This window comes from Hoplias malabaricus, chromosome 4, assembly GCF_029633855.1.
Source record: "Hoplias malabaricus isolate fHopMal1 chromosome 4, fHopMal1.hap1, whole genome shotgun sequence".
NCBI classification, from domain to species: Eukaryota; Metazoa; Chordata; class Actinopteri; order Characiformes; family Erythrinidae; genus Hoplias; species Hoplias malabaricus.
The window spans coordinates 4,355,068-4,376,764 of record NC_089803.1 but is presented as its reverse complement, the minus strand read 5'-3'; the positions used below and the strand labels follow the sequence as shown (position 1 = coordinate 4,376,764).

Below are 21,697 nucleotides of genomic sequence, written 5' to 3'. Positions count from 1 at the left end.
TCTACTCATAAGTGTCTCATGTCTCCCTTTCCCCTGATGCAGTTTCTTCTGATGGATTCTCCATTAAACAGAAATGGTCAGATCAAATCTACTCTCACTTCCCCAGACTCTTGTGGGAGGAGCGACTGTGGCTGAGACCACCTTAAATCAATCATGAAAATCTAAATAAAGATTCACGCCAGTGATCACCCGACTGAATTAACCAGCTGTGAGAAAAAACAAACCAACCACTCAGCTTCGAGAACAGACCAAAGCATAATACGTCATGTTCCCAAAGTGTACACGCGGGCAGTGGCCGTCAGAAAGCAGTTAGGGACTGAAAGGTCACTGGTTCGATCCCCGTGACCAGCAGGAAAAAGTGGGGTGAGGGAGTAAAGGAAAAGTGTTTGCTCGACCCGTGACATTCAAAGCTGTACGGTTGTGAATCCCCAACTACTGCCCAGGTGCTGGGATGGCTGGCCAAAGCTGTGTGTGTGTGTGTGCAGTGTGTGTGTGTGTGTGTGTGTGTGTGCGTGTATTATTACAGGGTAATAATAATAATAATAATACCTTTTGAGTTGCTTTGGATAAGAGCATCTGCTGAAGTGAAATGACTGTGTGAAACTGTCCACAGATGAGAGTGTGAATGACTGAATTAGTGTGTGACACCCTGGTGTCCATCTCTCTATCAAACAGAGATGTGTGGTGTGTGTGTATTTGCTGCCATTAAATCATCCAGGTGGGGCTGGTTGAGGCAACTTCCTAATGCTCCAAAAATGAAAATCCTTTGGACAAAAGAACGGGGAAATCACTGTACAAGAGTAAATCTATCATGAAGAAATCCTGCAGCTGTGATCACGTGGTTCCTGTGTGAACTCCCCCAGTGAGTCCTCCAGATGGGGGCGCTGTATCTCTCATTGTGGCTCTCCCATTACAACAAAGCAGAGAAGTAGCAGAGCCCTGCAGTGTTTATCACAGAGAACTGAATACCTGTTTTTACTGAAGGTAAAGGTGCGTGTGAGACTTCTCCACTGTTTACACTATGTCTGTAACTGTCTCTCTCTGAAAGGAAGGTGGAGAATGGGTGAAATGTGGAAGCTGTGTCCACACTGAGCTCAGGAGGCTAGTGTTAGCTCTTAGCTGTGACTCTGGGAGATGATAATATTTAGAGCTGGGTGGAGAATGGTGAACTACTCTGAACTACACTGTTTATACTCTCTCTCTCTCTCTCTCTCTCTCTCTCTGAAACAGGGACAGACTGGTTCTCTCTCTGAAAGGAAGGTGGAGAATGGGTGAAATGTGGGAGCTGTGTCCACACTGAGCTCAGGAGGCTAGTGTTAGCTCTTAGCTGTGACTCTGGGAGATGGTAATGTTCAGAGTTGATTTTGGTGTGGACTCGAGCATTACTGAGTAAGTTAATAACATTTTTCCTCAGTTCTGTGTTTGTTATTATAATTGGTCCATGTTGTAGTTCAGCTTTTTATTTAAGACCAAACGGCAATACTTAAAGGAAGAAATTATTTTTGCTATTAAAAAAAGTAGTACATAAGTTAAATCCCAGTTGCTGTGTTTATTAACCTTATTAACGTATTCTAAAATGTGTGTTTTGCATACTTTTATAAATTGTGTCAACAATGAGGTGCACATAAACATTCAGATATGAGCCTCGTCTCAAGCAGGTTCATTTCTAATCACACATCATACAGACAAGAGGTTCCTTGACATTGTGGTAACTTTCATGACAATCAATGGAATTGTTCCAAAATAGAGTTGAAATGTAATTATTTTAGATATACCTGGGATTCCTGAACACTGACAATGTGTTATTATAATGTTGCATTTGACATTAAATTTTAATGCTTTTTCTTCCTTGTCTTCTCCAGGAGGGAATAACCTCTGATGTCTTTGGATATTTGTGTTGAAATTGGCCCACCCACGCCCCCCACACACACCTTGCCTCACAATGTTCAAATCAGGAGAGATTAAATGTGAAGAGACAGTCCCAATAATCTCTGGTTTTCAGGAAACATCTGTCAGACAAGAGAAATCAAGGGAAAGCCTTTGCTCCGATTCTAGAGGGAATGATCTCCAAAGACAGCAGTGCGTTCACACTGGAGAAAGAGCATATCTCTGCTCAGAGTGTGGGAAGAGTTTTACTAAACTCAGTAACCTGCAAACACATCATCGAATTCATACTGGAGAAAAACCTTTTCAGTGCTCAGAGTGTGGGAGAGACTTCAACCAACACAGTGCTCTCAAACAACACCAGCGAATTCACACTGGAGAAAAACCGTATTATTGTTCAGAGTGTGGAAAGAGTTTTAATCAGCTGGGTAATCTTCAAATACACCAGCGAATTCATACCGGAGAGAAACCTTATCAGTGCACTGAGTGTGGACAGAGGTTTGCTGTTCAGAGTAGCTTGTACCGACACCAGCGTATTCATACTGGAGAGAAACCATATTCCTGTACAGAGTGTGGACAGAGCTTCAGAGAGAATGGCACCCTCAAAGCACACCAGCGAATTCACACTGGAGAAAGGCCATATGACTGCTCAGTGTGTGGGAAGTGCTTTACTAGACTGAGTGATCTCCAGGTACATCTGCGTATTCATACTGGAGAGAAACCCTATTTTTGCTCAGAGTGTGGGAAGAGTTTTAGAGAAAGCGGTGCCCTCAAATCACATGAACGGATTCACACCGGAGAGAAACCTTATCAATGCTTAGAGTGCGGACAGGGTTTTGGTATACCCAATCATCTCCAAATTCACCAACGAATTCACACCGGAGAAAAACCCTATCAGTGCTCAAAGTGTGGGAAGAGCTTCACGGGGCAGAGTAATCTCATACGACACCAGCGAATTCACACTGGAGAGAAACCCTATCAGTGCTCTGAGTGTGGGAAGAGCTTCAGAGAGAGTGGTGCCCTCAAAACACACCAGCGGATTCATGCCAGGGAGAAGCTGTATTCCTGCACAAAGTGTGAGGAGAGCTTCTCGTTTTCAAATTTAAATACACACCACTGCATTAAGAGAGAGATAATTACTCAGTAGCACTGGAAATCTGTTTTGTTTAAGGCTGCTGAAATTGAAGATGCACTACAGTAAAGCTTTTTGAAAGAACTGGTGATTGTGAAGAAAACTTAAACATGGGATCCTTCTGCTGCTGTCAGTCATCCTGTAAATTCTGAAATATTAATTTAACTGTGAATGTAATGCGTGTACACAGGTTTGGGCTTCATGGGCTGGTTACCTGAGCAACTTACTTGAAGCATGGCTCAGTGCTGATCTGTAAGGCTACGTTCTCACAGCAGGTAAAAGTTGCCCAAATCTGATTTCGTTCTGATTTTGTTCTACTGTTCACACTGTCTATATGATGTGACCTGTATCTGACAAAAGTGTGAACAGATCACGCTCCTAAACTTACCAACCTGACCAATAGAGAACGGATATAGGGCCACTACTAAAGAAGCTCTGCTCTTCTTTGTTTCATAAAAACCTAATACATTCATTCTCAGCACCGGATTGAAGTAAAAGTCACATGAAATCGGATGTGGCCGTTCAGAGTCGCACTGCCACAGATCGAATATGGATTTCATCTCAATACCACATACGAAAGTGGCCCAAATCTGATTTAAAAAGTCAGATTCGATGTGATTTGGGCCATTCACGCAGACTCACAAAGGAAGTGTGTGTCACATATGAAGAAACAGATTGGATTTGGGCCACTTTTTATGGCCATTTTTTGTCTCTTCAGTGAAAGTTAGGAACTGTGATTTTGCATTAAGGCATTCTTACATCTGTCGCTCTCAAATGTGTCTGTTACTCGTTCATATTTAGAGTGAATTGTATATTCCAGTGATGTAACTGTGTCTGTACATTTTGCAAATACAAGATAAGTAACATTTGCTGGGGCAATAAGTGAAACGACAATAAAAAAAGGTCAGATACATTCTTTAAGTACAATGACAGTTTTAAAGTTCAAATTTGTTCTACTTTATTGGGTTTCATAAATATTAATTGATTCCAAACACTGATTTGAGTCAGCGTTAGAGTAAAATCATTGTGAAATTCTCCTTCAAGAGAAGTTCATCTTATCTATGTGATGTAAAGAAACTTGACAGTAAGCACAGCTTTCAGGAAAGGCTTAGTACAGGTATTCACAAGGATCAAAGACACACTTTTTATATTTAAATACACACAGGGGTATTGTATACATTTGGAACTGCATTAAATGTACGTTTAAATGCACATAATGTGTTTTTCACACATGCAATAAAATGAAAAAGTGAAATCCACTCAGCTCTATTTAATAAATGTAATATTTTTTCATTATTATTATTTTGTTGAAAAATGTTGTGGATGAGATTTTCAAAAACATTTCTCAGCAGACATTTTTAGAAAAACATGTTGAAACCACCCCACTGTGTCGGCAGATCAGTTTTGAGCTGTTTTGAGCACATGTCTTCAAATGATCTTAATTCATTTTGTTTTAAATCTTAAAAAATGTCAGTCTGCCACAAATTGAAAGAGTGACTGATAAAATACAGAGACTGGATTTAAGATGAGAGGCATGTGTGCAGTGTGGCACACATCAGCTTGCTTTCCTGAAAACAGGACTAAGGTTTTAATGATTTTTAATGACACCCTGTGTTCCTGACCCATCTGGAAAAGAGCAACTCCTATGTGTTCAATGTTGTAGGTATTTTTCAGCCTTGAATTCTTCAGTAGCCTTAACATGGTTTAAATACATTTTTATAATGGTCCACGTAATTCAGGGAATTTGGGACAACCATAATTTTGTTTAAGCAAATTCACAAGTTACTCCGAGACTGATCTGTTCTTTAATCTGAGAAATTCCTCCCATAAACTATTTTCTTTACTGAGTACAAATTTCCACCCTGTTCTGCTTACTGGGGCCTACATGGATTGAACAGGTGCAAGCTGGGCCTCTGGGCTGGTTGGTATATGGGTATTAGTGGGACCCAGCTGTGGGCAGCCTATAGACACTGTAGAAACCCTCTGGGTCCACTTGGGTCCAGAGTGGGTAGTCTTGGTTTCAGGTGGGCTGTATGTTAACCCATCCTGGTCCCATCACTGAACCTGGAGGGCATCCTTATCCTCACCGCAAAGAAAAACACATATCTCCAATATAATAAATTTATAGAAGGAAAATATCTTCTTAACTTTCAGTGATGGTCAATGTAAATATATGTAATTTTTTTGTAATCTGTTTTCCGTTCATGAAATATTCACACAGTGTGAAGGACAGAGCTGTGTTCAAATGATGTAGTAAACTACGCATCCGCAAACATGGAGATACGTGTTTTTCTTTGGTAGCGTGGCTTTGTTTGATTTGTATTATTCTGATTATTAATATTACTATTAAACACTATTACTATACTGTGACGAGTAACAACAAAACACCACAGAGGCCCAGAAGCTGATTGCTATAGTAACTGGCGAGAACGGCAGTGAGACTGGCCAATCAAAGAGCTGCTCCTCGTGCAGCAAATCATAGCGGAGGGGGCGGGGCTTAAACGCAAACGGACTGTGGAGCGGAGCTTTGTGTTGGAGAGAAAATCTGGTCTGTTTTTACTGAAAGTAAAGGTGGGTGTGAGACAGTTCTCCACTGTTTACACTGTGTCTGTAACGGTATCTGTCTCAGAAACGGGGACAGACAGGTTCTCTCTCTCTGAAAGGAAGGTGGAGAATGAGGGAAATGTGGGAGCTGTGTCCACACTGAGCTCAGGAGGCTAATGTTAGCTCTTTACTCAGCTCCATTTCCACTGTTCCTCCTCTGTGTGTAGTATAATGGTGTGTGTTGTTATGGTATGCTGTCTTTAGTGTGATGGTGTGTAAAGTGATGTGAGTGAGTAGTGTGTGTGCAAAGTGTGATGGTGTGTGTAAAGTGATGTGTGTGTGGTATGAAGGTGTGTGTAAAGTGATGTGTGTGTGGCATGAAGGTGTGTGTAAAGTGATGTGTGTGTGGTATGAAGGTGTGTGTAAAGTGATGTGTGTGTGGCATGAAGGTGTGTGTAAAGTGATGTGTGTGTGGTATGAAGGTGTGTGTAAAATGATGTGTGTGTGTGTGTGTGGGGGGGGTGATGATATGTGTAAAATGATGTGTAATGGTGTGTGTAGTGTGATGGTGTGTGTAAAGTGATGTGTGTGTGTGGGGGGGGGGGGTGATGATATGTGTAAAATGATGTGTAATGGTGTGTGTAGTGTGATAGTGTGTGTGTGTGTGTGTGTGTGTGTGTGTGCTTGGGAATAGAGCAAGGTGCCTCATCTCGGTTGGCGCTGTTCAGCGTTTGGAGTCGAATTCATAACGGTTAAAAGCCAATACACTGTTCTGAGTGTAGAAAAGTATAAACACACATGCTTTAAGACGGCGTAATAATAATAATGATATCGTAAATATATAACAAATTAACAAATAATGCATTTATTCTTAAAAGTTTGATTATTTTTAATATTGAAATTTAATTATTATTATTATTATTATTATTATTGAAATTTCTGTTTCTGTAACTTCTCTTCACAGTGTTTCAGTTCAGACCAGTTTATCTTAAAATTACTGCTTCAAAATCATTGTGACGCTCCACTTAACTGTCACAGAGAGAATGGAGCTGCTGTCGTTGTTACTCTGGGCTCAACACTGCAGAAACTGAACTAAACCTAGCACAAAAAGTAAAGAAATGTGTGTTTGTAGATTATTTCTTTGTTGTAACAATGCTTCTTGGCTGAAACTCGTATAACGTTGGAGCCTGTTAATTGCACTTTTAAATGGTGCCAGATTTGTAAGGAACATGCATTAGTGGGATGAGCAGTAGAGCTGAGTAAGTGGGCTATTTAAAAGGGAAAATAACAGGCTCCAACGGCATAAGATTTACTGCCAAGAAGCATTGTTACAATAAAGAAATAATTACCAAACACACATTCACTTCCGTTTTGTGCCATGTTTATGTAAAATTTGGAGTAGTGTATGAAACTACCATCTCCCTCCTCCTCTCCGCTGTTTTCAGTACAGTGCTGTAATTATGAATTACACTAGGGGGAACCTCCACATCTTACCTAGTGTTCCTTTAAAGACCAGCTCCAGTGAAAATCCCGTGTTGTCAGCATGTGCACATGGTGGAGTTTATGAAGTAGGACGGGAAATTAATTACAAATCATTAAGGCCCAGTTAGAGAATAATTTCCCAAGCCAAGGTAAGGAACATAATGTATACCTGTATTAGTGTCAGTGTATTAGGATTGAGGGCGGGACTTTATCCGTTAACAGCAAGCTGATTGGCTCTTTATACTGAATCCATGTTCAGCGTTATGAGAATTTCAGCTTCTAATTGTTCCCTTTATTTTTAAAGTTTCTGGGTTGTAACTCACAAAACACCATCATCCCGAAAGTGTTCCAAAAGAGTTTTATCTCGTCATTTGGGCTATTTTTACTGGCCCCAGGACAGTGGCGTGTGTGTCACAGCACACATCATAATGCACAGATCTGTGATTGGCTGAGTAACCTCAAGTGATATGCAGAAACACGTGATTAGTCTGTGAGTTTCCTAGACCGCTAAACCTGAACCGTAACGACTAGAAGAGTCACACCACTTCAAACAACCCCCCCACCCACACACACACACAAAAAAAAAAAACAGGTCTTAATAGTTTATCAGTTACAGGCCCAGGTCCGGATAGGACAACGTCTGGGTCCAGACCTGGGCCTCGGTCCGTCTATTCGTGACCCCTGGAGTAGGAGATATGAGTAAAATAAGCAGCCAACGTATTTGGCTGAGTATTTCCACTTTGAAACCACAGTGTCAGTTAAACCAAGCGCTGCAACGAGAAAAAGAACTGAAAGAGTGTCTCAACTGTTGCATTTGTTTTGATTTTCCTTGCAGAGATGAGCTTTGGAAGCCCAGTGTAAGCATCTACAGCAGTCAGCAAATATTTATTTCTCTTTTATTGTTCTAATCTGTGTACAGGAAGAGGAAACAATGAAGCCACCAGGATTTGTTGGTTTTACTCACATCACGAGACACAATGAGTACATCTACATCTCTGTGTACAGCATGTTGGGTACACTGTGAAAAAAATTGTAGTTTTTGACAATGAAGTGAGTATCGCTGTACTGTTACAAGACAAATGATACATTCAAACTCTTTTCCAGACTTTTAATGGGCTTATCAGACTATTTTCTATAATATAAAATACAGGCCTTTGTTTAAAACCAAGATGAAGAAGATATGGCTTTAATTCTGAGTGCAGAATGTAGAGCTCCAGACGGTCAGACACTTGTGGTTGTGGCCATGTACACGGCACAGAGTCCAGCTGCTGGTCTAAATTTGTTATAGAAGTGAAATGTCCCCTTTTAAACTGGTTTAAGATGTTGTTGCATGGTAATGCAGGCTTAAATTAGCAGTGCAGCTCCGTGATTTGACTCTTTCAATTTCACTCATTCAAATCGCAGTTTTCATATTAACACAGTTCGTCACTCAGCCACAGACGAAAGGTTCTTGGTAGAACTTTGCCTTTTAATCCGAGCTTATGGTTAATCACTAGCTGACAAAGCCTCTTCCTGTAGAAGCCCAAATTTAATTGACCCATTTCAATCAAAGCCAATAAGATTCATGGCCAATTCCTGCCATTGTTTACCTGTTTTCATTCACCCAACCTGAAAATCCTGAAAGTGTGTGTAGGGCAGAGAATATTAAAGAAAATCACAAGAAGAAAAAATAATAAGTTAACGCAAATCTGTTGAACAGCCTCACATATATACTTTTATCTATTTATCTGTGGGTCTGTCTGTTTATCTATCTGTCTATCTACACAAATTACAAGGAGCGTGTCTGCAAACAGTGAGGTTTCAGAGGGAATGTGGGACTGGCCCCTGAATCATTCAGAGAAATTACTTCAGAGAAGTTACTGAAATTCACTGGGCAACATCTTCAGATACAGATCTATTAAACTTGGGTGTATTTGCTTTTGAAATATGGAATAATATACTTGTTGTGGCCTTGAAGTTGTGGGTTCGATTCCCGCTCCGGGTGACTGTCTGTGAGGAGTTGGTGTGTTCTCCCCGTGTCCGTGTGGGTTTCCTCCGAGTGCTCCGGTTTCCTCCCACAGTCCAAAAACACACGTTGGCAGGTGGATTGGCGACTGTGTGAGTAGGTGTGAGTGAATGTGTGTGTGTCTATGTTGCCCTGTGAAGGACTGGCGTCCCCTCCAGGGTGTATTCCTGCCTTGCGCCCAATGATTCCAGGTAGGCTCCGGACCCACCGCGACCCTGAACTGGATAAGGATTACAGATAATGAATGAATGAATACTTGTTGTGTTATAATCACAGGTGAGAGTGTTGATCATTTACATTGAGCATGTCTAATCCACCTTGCCCATGTAAAAAATAAATGTATGCACATGAACACAGAGCAGCTTTGTCCATTGTTTTGTTGCATTTCACATTTAAATTATTCAGTGTCTTTTTTTTTCCCTCCAGGACAAAGATGGCGTCTCCTGCTCCAAATGTCTACTTCCCTACAGTGTTACGATACTTCCAGCAGTACATTATGAAATGCCACCAAGAGGAATATGTCACTTTACTGAAGCCGGAAGAGATTAAACGTGAGGATGTTGAATCTGAAAGCTCCAGTTCATCAGAGTCTCCAGAATCCTCTGCTACTATCCACACTGACACGTCTCACCAAGAAACACCACAAACAACAGGCAAAGGGAGAATTCACCAGTGCTCAGATTGTGGAAAGAGCTTTAGTGCAAAATGTCATCTCCAGATACACCAGCGAATCCATACCGGAGAGAAGCCGTATCCCTGCATAGACTGCGGGAAGAGTTTTACCAAAATGAGTAATCTGAAGCAGCACCAGCGTACTCACACCGGAGAGAAACCGTTCCACTGCTCGGAGTGTGGGAAGAGCTTTACGGCGCAGAGCCATCTCCAAAGACACCAACGGATTCACACCGGAGAGAAACCGTATCAATGCTTAGAGTGCGGGCAGAGTTTTACAGTGCAGAGCCATCTCCAAAGACATCGGAGTGTTCACACTGGAGAGAAACCGTATTCCTGTCCAGAGTGCGGACAGAGCTTTGCAAGACAGAGCCATCTCCGAATTCACGGGAGAATTCATACCGGAGAAAAACCCTACCAGTGCTCAGAGTGTGGGAAAAGTTTCAGAGAGAGTGGGACCCTCAAGGCACACCAGAGGATTCACACCGGAGAGAAACCATATTCCTGCACAGAGTGTGGACAGAGCTTTAATAGACACAGCCATCTCCAAAGACACAGTCGAATTCATAACAGTTAAAAGCCAATACACTGATGAGTGTAGAAAAGTATAAACACACATGCTTTAAGACGGCGTAATAATAATAATGATATCGTAAATATATACATTAACAAACAATGCATTTATTCTTAAAAGTTTGATTATTTTTAATACTGAAATTTCTGTTTCTGTAACTTCTCTTCACAGTGTTTCAGTTCAGACCAGTTTATCTTAAAATTACTGCTTCAAAATCATTGTGATGCTCCACTGTCACAGAGAGAATGGAGCTTCTGTCGTTGCTACTCTGGCTCAACACTGCAGAAACTGAACTAAACGTAGCACAAAAAGTAAGAAGTTTGGTAGATTATTTCTTTGTTATATCAATGCTTCTTGGAAATAAATCTTATACCATCGGAGCCTGGTAATTTCCCTTTTCAATGGTGCCACATCTGTAAGGAACATGCATTTGAGCCGATGAGCCGTAGAGCTGAGTGTGTGGGTTGCGCCCATGAAAAATTAGTCAAATCCTCTCTGCCAAAGCCAATCAGTTTGTTTTGCGTGATGGTGTGGAGCGGCATCTCCCTCACTGGAAAAACGAGGCTTTCCCTCATTGGAGTCCTCCAGAATTTGGGAGTGGAGAGGATGGAATGGCCTGCCAGCTCCTGACCTCAACCCCACTGAACACTTGTGGGTTGAGCTTGGGGGTGCTGTTGGTGCCAGAGTGACCAACACAGCCACGGTGGCTGACTTGTGACAAATGCTGGTTGAAGAATGGGATGCCATCCCACAGCAGTGTGTGACCAGCGTGAGGAGGAGGTGGGGGCTGTTGTGGCTGTTTATCGTTCTTCCACACGCTACCGAGGCTCCTGATTGTTAAATGAATACGTTGTTAAATTGCCAATACGTCTTGTTTCTTCAAACTCCAATCACCCAGTCACCAAACACCAAACGAGTCAATGACAGAGAGGATTTGGCACATTTTTCATGGGCACAACCCACACACTCAGCTCTAGTGCTCATCCTTTTAAAAGGGAAATGAACAGGCTCCAACAGTATAAGATTTATTGCCAAGAAGCAATTTTTGTTTTTAAGGAAGACAAAGTAAGGACAGTAAACTAAATATTTTGGGTTTTTTTCACAATGTAATTTTGCTATACAAAGAAAAACCCTCTACATTTTATTATTACTTTTCTCAAAGTCATTTTCTACATCATTTGAATGCCTCTCTCTGATCGTCTCCTTGGGATGATATTCTCCAGAAGGGTTTGGATGGGGATCTTGTTATATTGTCCTATGTACATTTATATTAAGCATTAAGAGTATTTTTGTTTTCTCCCTTGAAGTCTGTGTTTGTTCCTTTGACAGATATTTGACTAAAACAAGCTGTTTAAAGATTCTTTAAAGACTTATTTCTCGAGCTCATGACCATTCAAGATCACTGTGGGTTTTTGAAGATCTAAAAATGTTATTGATTCTTTCTTTTTTTTATCATTATCCTTAATATCTTTAATATAAAATGTTTATGATTTAACCGTGGTGCAGCAGGTAGAGTCTCTGTTGCACAGTTTGGTGTGTCCTCCCGCAGTCCAAAAACACACGTTGGTAGGTGGATTGGCGACTCAAAAGTGTCCGTAGGTGTGAGTGTGTGAGTGAATGTGTGAGTGTGTGTCACCCTCTGAAGGTATAGCACCCCTCCAGAGTGTGTTCCTGCCTTGTGCCCACCGTGACTATGGATAAGTGCTTATAGACAGTGAATGAATTAATGAATGATTTAACCACTAATTTTATAGTGATTCATCGTTTTCCAGAACTGTTCAAATAAAATTCTCAGAATAAATCATTTTCAAAGATTTTGTGACAAAGTCTTATCACTTTTGTGTGTGTTTTTGTGTGTGTGTGTAGAAAAGTTATTGTGTCAACAGATGAAAATATATGAAAATGTTTTAAATGTAAATATTCACATAGAAAGATATAAGCAATGTATTTAATGTATATTTAAAGTCCCATTTTGATCATCAATCAAACACATAAAGGTGCCATGTATGAAACGAAAAATGTCCACTGATGGATATTTAAAAGTGTCTTAACGGAAACTATACACTTTCATATGCCTTAATGAATATTATTATTCATGAATATTAGTCCTGCATCTACTCCCACACACCCCTCCATCACACACGTGCAGATAGAAAGCCTCTCCTCAGAGGTTGGATCTGTGTGTGAGGTATGAAACCCTGTGTGTCTGAATCCCAGTTTCTCAGAGTAGGTTTGGAACACTGAAGTTCCAACGTGGAAATACTCAGACATGCGCTGCCTGCTTATTCACTCAGGATACACCTTCTAGCATAAACACCAACACACACACACACACACACACACACACGGTAGGATATGTAAACAACAGTACATTCATATACTGACAAGACTGACCACTGGGCAAATGTCTCTGCCCAGACAGCGAGCATATATTGGTCCACTGGCATAAAAAAGCTGTCACACCACTGACTGTAGACCACTGCTGGTCCACCATCGGAGCACTCAGATTACTGTCCTGTATCGGATATAACTAATTTATAATCTCCTCACACAGAGTTTACATTCACAGAGACTTTTATTCTGGAAAACACACTAATACAGATATTACTAAAGACTCTGAGAGATATAATAATGAGTATAAGACTAATATAAAATGATTAAATGATAAAAATGTTGAACACTGTGCTGATTTAAATTATTTACTGATCTTATTTATAAAGAATAACAAAAAGAACCTAATGAAGGAGAAAAATGTAAACTGGACTGTGAATGGAAAAGTGCTAAAATGTGGCATTTTGTCTAGAACTCTGTTTAATCAGCAGTGGTCCGCCCAGAAAACGCTGTGTAAAACACTAGTGGACCTCCACCTGTGCCCTCAGTGGAACAGCAGTGGTCCGCCGTCTCCTTGCTCTCAGGGTGTGTATACATTTTGATGTGGCATAGTTTGACTTGTATATTCCAGTAGGTAATGTACACCAATCTGGGAGATAAAATATTGATAGATAAATAAATAAATAAAGTTGACTTCACTAATTTTAGAAATAAAAATCACAGTTGGTCCATTAAGAACTGGTAAACACTCAATGGCTTCAGCAGTAAAGAGGACTAAAAATAACATGATAAATATATTAATTAATTACATGGATTACTTTACTAAATATAGTGGCTCCACCTTGATTCCAGTGTGAATTATTCCAGTAGACCGGATGGGGGCGCCATTAATATCACCGTGGCTCTCTAACCACAACAAAGCAGGGAAGAAGGAGCAGAGCCCTGCAGTGTTTTCCAGACAAATCAGGATCTGTTTTTACTGAAGGTAAAGATGTGTGTGAGACAGTTCCGAAGTTTAAAGTGTGTCTGTAACTGTCTCTCTCTCTCAGAAACGTTGACAGACAGGTTCTCTCTCTGAAAGGAAGGTGGAGAATGGAGGAAATGTGGGAGCTGTGTCCACACTGAGCTCAGGAGGCTAGTGTTAGCTCTTAGCTGTGACTCTGGGAGATGGTAATGTTCAGAGTTGAGTGGAGAAATGTGATCTAGTCTCATTTAATCTGATCATTATAAGTCACTTCTGTTTCTTTAGTATATTAGTGAGTAGTCTGTTTTTTTTTCAGCTTTACGCATCAACCTCTAGTCTCTCCACAAGCAGGGTTTCTCAGTTTAGTCACACATCATAAGTCCAGTGTCAAGCCTGTGCCACTGTAAAAGAGCTGTGAATCATTCCTGTTGGACAATCCTCGAATTTGGGCTTAAATTTTGGAAAACCCTCTCCTCTTTCATACTGTTGTTGTGTTTCAGCTGTTGTTCTGCTCAGACCTCTCTCTGAGAAAATCAAGCTCTTGTTTCAGAACAGAATGAGAAGAACAGATTGGTAAAACCCTCCTTTCTGTGCTGAGATATGCACTCCAAATGTAGAGGTCAGGAATGTACTATGTACCAAATTTCAGGATTTAAAGGCAACATCTACAGTTCTGGGTAACTGCAGTTCTCTCTGATTTGTTTCTGTTCAGAGGTTCTGCATCTTTTAAGGTGGAAAGGTATGTTTGGTGGGAAAAATGACAGGTTTGTGTGTATCTGAAGTGTACATTGTAAGTTTTTATTCACTGTTTAAATTCCCAGAGAAACTTGTTTGTAATTCAAGCTTTTTTATTTTAGTTTTGTAAGTCTTGTCAAATTAGAGTCAGTTTCAGCTTATTAATCTGAAACAGCAAACATAAATCAGTTCTTCCCACATAATCACTGTCCAGAGAAAACGATGTAGTAAACATCCACTGATTAAAATAATTAACTTAGCTTTTAAAGGGACACTGTAATATTTTTACCTAAAAATTACAGCATCAAAATTATTGTGATACTCTGCTGAACTGTGATAGTGAGAATAGAGCCCCTGATACGGGTTCTCGAAATTCAGCACTGCAGAAACTGCACTGTGTAACTTTGGGAGAGGGTAGGAATCTCCTCACAAACAGTGACCTGAGGCAAGGTTCAAACCCACAAACCTGGCTTCCAATGCCTTTTTACCTGACTGTCTAATTCACACTTTGGGCTTGGGTTTTCAGGCTAAAATGAGAAATCCTGCTTTGTAAACTATCACACTCTCTAATGCACCTGTAAGTACTGTTCAAAATGTAAAGCTGAGATGGTCTCTCTGGAAATAGCGTTGCTAGGTTGAGACGAGTGTAATGTCTAAATCTAATCTGTCTTCCAACTAAGACCTTAACACCTGTTCTGACAATACCTCAGAGGTGGAACCTATAAGCAGCGATGCAGACTTTAAACAGATGTTTGTTTTTATTTATTTATTTTTTTTAATGGATTTGGCAAGTTTTAACTCTGAGGAACCTGAGGAGGCTTAACTCTTACCTAAACCCTTCTTGTTGAGTTCAGTCTCAAATCTCACTTTGTAGTCATTTACATAGGTCTGCCTAGCCCCTGCTTCAGGGAAATCTAACCGGTATCGCACTGTGAGCTGAATACATTATTTTTGAAGGATTACGGTTCTCCGTCACTATGGCAGATTTCCTGTCATGGTGTGTGTTTAATCTTAAATCACATTTAACCCAGAGAGGGTTAGAACAAGCGGACATTTGCAACACTGGCAGAAAAGAGAAATTCAGGAGAAATCCCTGCTGATGGCAACAGGAGGGAAATCGATTTAAACTAGCTTAACTTTACATAAATGATCTGAAAAATGTAGGGCTCCTAAATGATCACAAAGGCAACTCTAGGAAAAGTCATGTATGTGTGGCATGGTGCGGAAATACTATCATTTGACTTGTTTAGCAGGTGTTGAGGGCTCATGGTGTGAACAAACTTCTTCCACATTTTTACCTGAAAACCTACAGGAATCTGTGAAAAAAGACTTTTGTTTGCTTTAATGTTTGTTTTAAAATACAGGCTACCTTAGCTCCTGATTTCACACTGGCTGCTTTAATCCTTGACTGGAGTGTGTGCTTGTTACGGTTTTGATAATTTGACATTTTCTTTTGTCTCTTCCAGAAAGTAATCATCATTTCTTGCGAGTCTTCTGCTCGAACAGATAACACACCAGGAGGAACAGCTTGCTGAAACTGGGAGAGTTTCCATGTGAAAATATGGAGCCCACAAATTCCAATATTCAAACTATAGTAAAAGTGGAAGAGATTAAATGTGAGAACATAGAGTCTTTCATTTCCAGTACTCCGATACCCCCTGCTGATCCCCACACTGACACGTCTCCCACACAATTAGACAGGAAGGTTGGCAGAGAGAGAAGTCATCGGTGTGAGGATTGTGGGAAGAGTTTTACAGACAGACACAATCTCCAAACACACCAGCGCATTCACACAGGAGAGAAACCTTATCAGTGCTCGGAGTGTGGGGAGAGTTTCAACCAGCAGAGCAATCTGCAGGTTCACCAGCGCATTCACGCCGGAGTGAAACCGTTTCAGTGTTCAGAGTGTGGGAAGAGTTTTACTAGACTCTGTAACCTCCAGCTACACCAGAGCATTCACACAGGAGAAAAACCCTATCAATGTTCAGACTGCGGCAAGAGGTTTAATCGACAGAGTCATCTCCAAAGACACCAGCGGATTCACACAGGAGAGAAGCCCTATCACTGCTTGGATTGTGGGAAAAGCTTTACAGTGCAGAGTCATCTCCATACGCATCAGCGCATTCACACCGGAGAGAAACCTTATCACTGCTCCGACTGTGGGAGGAGTTTTAGGGAGAGTGGCACCCTCAAAAAACACCAGCGCATTCACACAGGACTGAAACCGTATCACTGCTCGGAGTGTGGGAGGAGTTTTATCAAACTGAGTTCTCTGCAACTACACCATCGCTCTCACACTGGAGAAAAACCCTACCACTGCTCGGAGTGTGAGAGGAGTTTCACTAGACAGAATCATCTCCAGCAACACCTGCGCAGTCACTCGGGAGAGAAACTGTATCACTGCGCAGAGTGTGGAAAGAGCTTCAACCAAGAGAGTACGCTCCAAATACACCAGCGCATTCACACGGAAGAGAAACCTTATTGCTGCTCAGAGTGTGGGAAGGCCTTCACCAGACAGAGTCACCTCCAACTTCACCAGCGGATTCACACAGAAGAGAAGACGTATCACTGTTCGAAGTGTGGGCAGGAGTTTAAACAGGAACGTCAGCTCCAAATACACCAGTGCGTTCACATTGAACAGAAATCCTATTGCTGCTCCGAGTGTGGGAAGATTTTCACCAGGCAGAGCCACCTCCAACTACACCAGAGATTTCACTTGATTGATAAATCCTAACAGTCTGAGGCACTCTGCAAGCGGTCGAAGACCAGCTGATGTTTTACAGTTTTCATCTCCTTTTAAAACTGATATATCACCTACTTTGAAGCGAGAAAACAAAACGTGACAAGACACTGCCACATCCAACAAGCTCTGTTTGAAACATCTGCCTGAACTTGGCTGTGACGTGACGTGACAAATCTAAACTAATGTAAAAAAGAGTTTATATCTGCTATGACACTAACATTTTGAACAAGAGGCACATTTAATTACTCACAGTCCTCTAGTTTGTTGAACACACTGCCTGTTTGACTGAAATGGACATTATCTGTTTTGAGGCACTCATCCCTAACCCTGATTGTGGCACCTGCTTGAAGTCTGCTGGGGATGAGTTTTCTATTTTGACTTTCATCTCACCTTTTGGATCGGCTGGAAATAGTCCCATGATTTTCACGCCCCAACTGAGGCCCAGTGTTGGATCCTTCTCATCATATACCAGATGCCTTTTGTGAGCCATCTTTTTGACAAAACCCCCTCTTCTGTCATTTATAATCTGACTGGTCTGTCCCCTGCATTAGTGTTGGTAACCTCTCTTAAGGTGACGGACGGGCTCTCAATAGTTCCTTGTCATCTTCAACAGCGTCATTATTCTCATCATCACCACCATGTCAAATTTTGTTGATTTCGCACATTGTAGCAGCTACCCCTTCTATTTCTTGGCCAATTCAACTTTGCACTGTCCTCATGAAATATTTGTAAGCTTCATTGATATTTCACGCCTCATTCATCAGTTGCGATTTTTGACAAAAAGGTAAAAAATTTGGATCAAATTCATTAACGTACATGACCTATATCTATCTTTAATGTGGAAAATGCCCTGAAAAACAAAATCTGAATTCAACCTGGTAATGTGAACATAGTCTTTGATACTCATCACCTCCTCCTTCCCTCTTCTGTCCCTTATAGACTCCTTAGTTCATCATCGGTTGATCCTTGCCTCTTGGAAATTCTGGGCTTCTTTTCCTTCCCCATTGTTATTGCATCCTTTTTATTTCTATGGGGTTGCCATTTTTGACGTAAAATATCTATAGATTTTCACAATTTTTCCCCCTTTTGTTGGTTTCAGTGGATTCTGCCATGGCCATAAGTTTGCCCCCGACCTGTACTTAATTTCATCACATAATCCCCTCACACCATCATACACCACTCTAAAATTTAATTCCACAAGATATCGGTCTGTCCCAAAACCTAGTGAGCTGCCTAAGTAGGCAATGCCTCCGTAGACATCTGTTTAAGTAGATGGCATTCTAAACTTCGACTGTGCTCATGAGGCAGATTATTGAGATGCTGTAGTCAGAGAGCAATAGCGTCATGAATTGTTCCTGCCCACTACACACAACCAGTGTTTACTTCTCTCAGCAGCTAGAGTTGCCTCCGCGTCAGCTGAAACTATTTTTGCTCTGGAAGCAAAGTGAAATAGACAAGAGTTGTGCTTGCGTTGCATCATGGGATTGCCTTCCACAACTGAGGAAAGTTTTTGATGCTGCCTTATAATTTGGCCAGATTAAGGTATCTCAGTAGGCAGCATTTTTAAGGTGTCTAATAATTGGGATAGCCTTCCTGTCGGAAGCGGGCTCACTAGGTTTTGGGACAGACTGCATGTTTTCCCGTTGGGCCTTTATCGGTAATTTCCCGTTATAATGCTTGCAGAAAATCCACACTGGACACTACAGCAACCTCCAGCAGCCTGCAAGTTCTCCACTTTTCCTACTCAGATTAGTGTCCTCTCAGTATTTTGTCGCTGTACAAAGAGAAACAGACATCGCAAATATAGCAACTTTATAAGAGAAGGATAAACTTTTCAGTCGAATTCAATGTAAACCTTTTCTATTGGTCCATCATCATGAAATATTCACACAGTATGACGGACAGCTGCTGTGTTCAAATGATGTAGTAAACTATGAATCCACAAACTTGGAGATACATGTTTCTTCGGTCAGCGACGATAGACACTTGTAACAAAACATCTCATGATGTGGCTACTCCCCAGGACCATCTACAGGACATTTTTCCAGTTTTACCAGTAAGGACTCTGTTATTCACATCGCCCAAGTCCTCCTATGCTAGCTTTCCCAAGCTAACTACATTTGCTTACAACTCCCGCGGTCTGCAGCAAGCTTGTGAGAAGCTGGTGTCGATATAATCTGGAGTTCTGTGGTGAGATCTGGCTTCTTCACATCACAGCAAAGCTGCACAGAACTCCTACACAAGTGCACTCCTCTCCAGTTTCAAGGTCAGTCTGGGATGTGGTCTAGTTGTGCAAATTCGTGGGGCATGATGGGGACAAATATGCAATATATGATTGTATCAAAGTGAATCACATGAATTAAGAATAAAATACAGAATTTTAATGTCTCTCTGAAAAATAGCATATTAATAACCTGAAAATAAATTGTTTGTACAATTAAAATTACATACATTGTATACAAATTATAATAGCATGAACATTGTGCAGTGTATTCCCTGAAAAAAACAGCAATAATAACAATAATAAAACTAAACATCACTAAACAAGTGAAAAATAGAACTGTAATTTTAAATATATGCAAATATAAATATATTTTCTGGTATTGATATAAACTTGTGGCTACAGAACCAACGTAGCCAGCTTATTTATAAATCAAAAGGTTATTTTTAAAGAAAGCTGTACACTATATAATTGGCTGCACTCATTTTCCACAGGTTTAGAGTTAGCAGCTTTGGTGTGTACGTGCATATTTATTGTGATTTGTGGTAATTTAAATAAGACAATTTATTTATTTTGCTCTTATGATATTTCTAGGTGGTACCTGTGTGGTGTGTGAACCCACAGCCTGCTCATCCTCTTCACATCATTACACGGGACGACTGTAAGGTGTATATACACTAACGAACCAAAACATTATGGATATAATGCCTGATATTTTGTTAGGTTAATGGCTGAAATTTAACTGACACCCCATGAACACGTGGGACCAGGATTTCCAGCTCTGTGGGTTCAGAACAGGGGAGACCAGCACCTTTCTCTCACACTTTTTTTAATTTTTTTTTTTATTAACCATTTAATATATCTCAAAAGTAACTCTTGAGATTTCTCCCCCCACATATAGACTGTTATTATAAATAAATCTAAAAGTAAAAGTACTTTAAAAAGTAGGGCATGGGTAAAACAAAACCCAGGAATAAGCTGTAAAAAGTTATTAATAGTATTAATAATACAATTTATTGCTTGTAGTGCACTTTATTAAGTGCTTAAAAGAGACATGATAATTTAAAAAAAATGAAAAAGGAAACCTAAGAATATAAATATTAATATAATTTTCTGCGCTGTTTTTATTTATTTATTGTTTTTCGTGTTTGTATCATCAACTATCCTTTGGTATATGAGGAATTTAATGTGGTTTTACCACAGTTTCAGTCTTTTTGCACAAAGCTGAAAAATATAATTTAGCAGGTTAACGTCTCTGCAATGTTTTTTAAGAACTGTGTTCCTACTGAAGTTTATTCTTCCCCAGATGAGTTTGGGTTGTACTTGAGTCAGGGGTTCTTATATCTTTAGTTTCGTACAGGATGAAGTCATCTAAAAGCTACATAGCACTTAAGTATAACACATGCCAGGTGCAGATGTATATTAGACTCAAGCTCATTAAATATTATCTTTATATTCAGTATAACAAATTCAACATCATATGCATATGTAGCTATAATCTATTTTTCAAAACTTAGAAAAATCTAAACTAATTAAGTCTTTAAAGAAACAGGAATAGTAACGGCTCATTGCAAAGTGCCTTCAAAAGTCCTGAGACCTTTGGATGTAATGGCAGCAGATTTAACGCAGTAGATTTATTACTAAAATAATCTTGCTGTAATTCTCTGTTTATAAACTTAACTCTATATTTTACTTCCTGTTTGTGATCACAGTTGAGATTGTTGAAAAGTTCTGAAATGCTGTTCATTGTAATTTTTTTACTTAATTTCATTGTTCATAACTCTGACTGTGTGGATTTTAAAATGTCATTTCATTATTCATAATTATGAGAATCTGACACAGCCATGAATTTCAATGTCAGATTTTGGGACACTTTCAAAAAATCCACAAGGCTGTATTTCCCCATCTGCTGAAAAATTATGCACTGAAATAAGCCTGGACTTTCTAATAAAGGAGAGATTTCTGGACCCACCCAATCTAGTTTCTCAAGGAGTGAAGAGATGAAACCCCTCAGCAGAAAGTGACTGTTGACACACATTTAAACCAAACACTCCAAAGAAGAGATTTGGTTTTAACAGGAGGAAGGAAACCACTGGGTTTTACTTTATTAGTATTTTCCATTTCGTTGTTTTTTTTTTTTTTATTAATTCTCAGAAACTCATTTTTTTTTCCACTCTCACACGGTCACTCACACCCGCAGACAGTTTTACACACACTCACCCTGTCACTCACACTCAGGACCCAAGCACCACAGTGCCTTTGCAGGAGACATCTTGTGAGGGATTTTGCAATAAATCCTTAACAAACCTGGCTGCTCCCATGTGGCAGACCTTCTCCATGGAGAATAATCTAGTTCAACCAAGGACTTCAAAGCGAAGATTCTTCGTCTACACTTTAGAAAATAAAAAAT

At 40.3% G+C, this 21,697-nt stretch overlaps 1 pseudogene and 2 gene segments (V, D, J or C); 2 read left to right on the top strand and 1 right to left on the bottom strand.

The window, feature by feature from the left end:
- LOC136693905 (Ig kappa chain V-III region MOPC 63-like) overlaps positions 1–21,697 on the bottom strand; it is a 344,864-nt gene that overhangs the window by 97,572 nt on the left and 225,595 nt on the right.
- Positions 1–21,697, top strand: part of LOC136693904 (Ig kappa chain V-III region MOPC 63-like) — a 226,150-nt gene that overhangs the window by 125,248 nt on the left and 79,205 nt on the right.
- LOC136694018 (zinc finger protein 721-like) lies at positions 929–21,225 on the top strand (annotated as a pseudogene).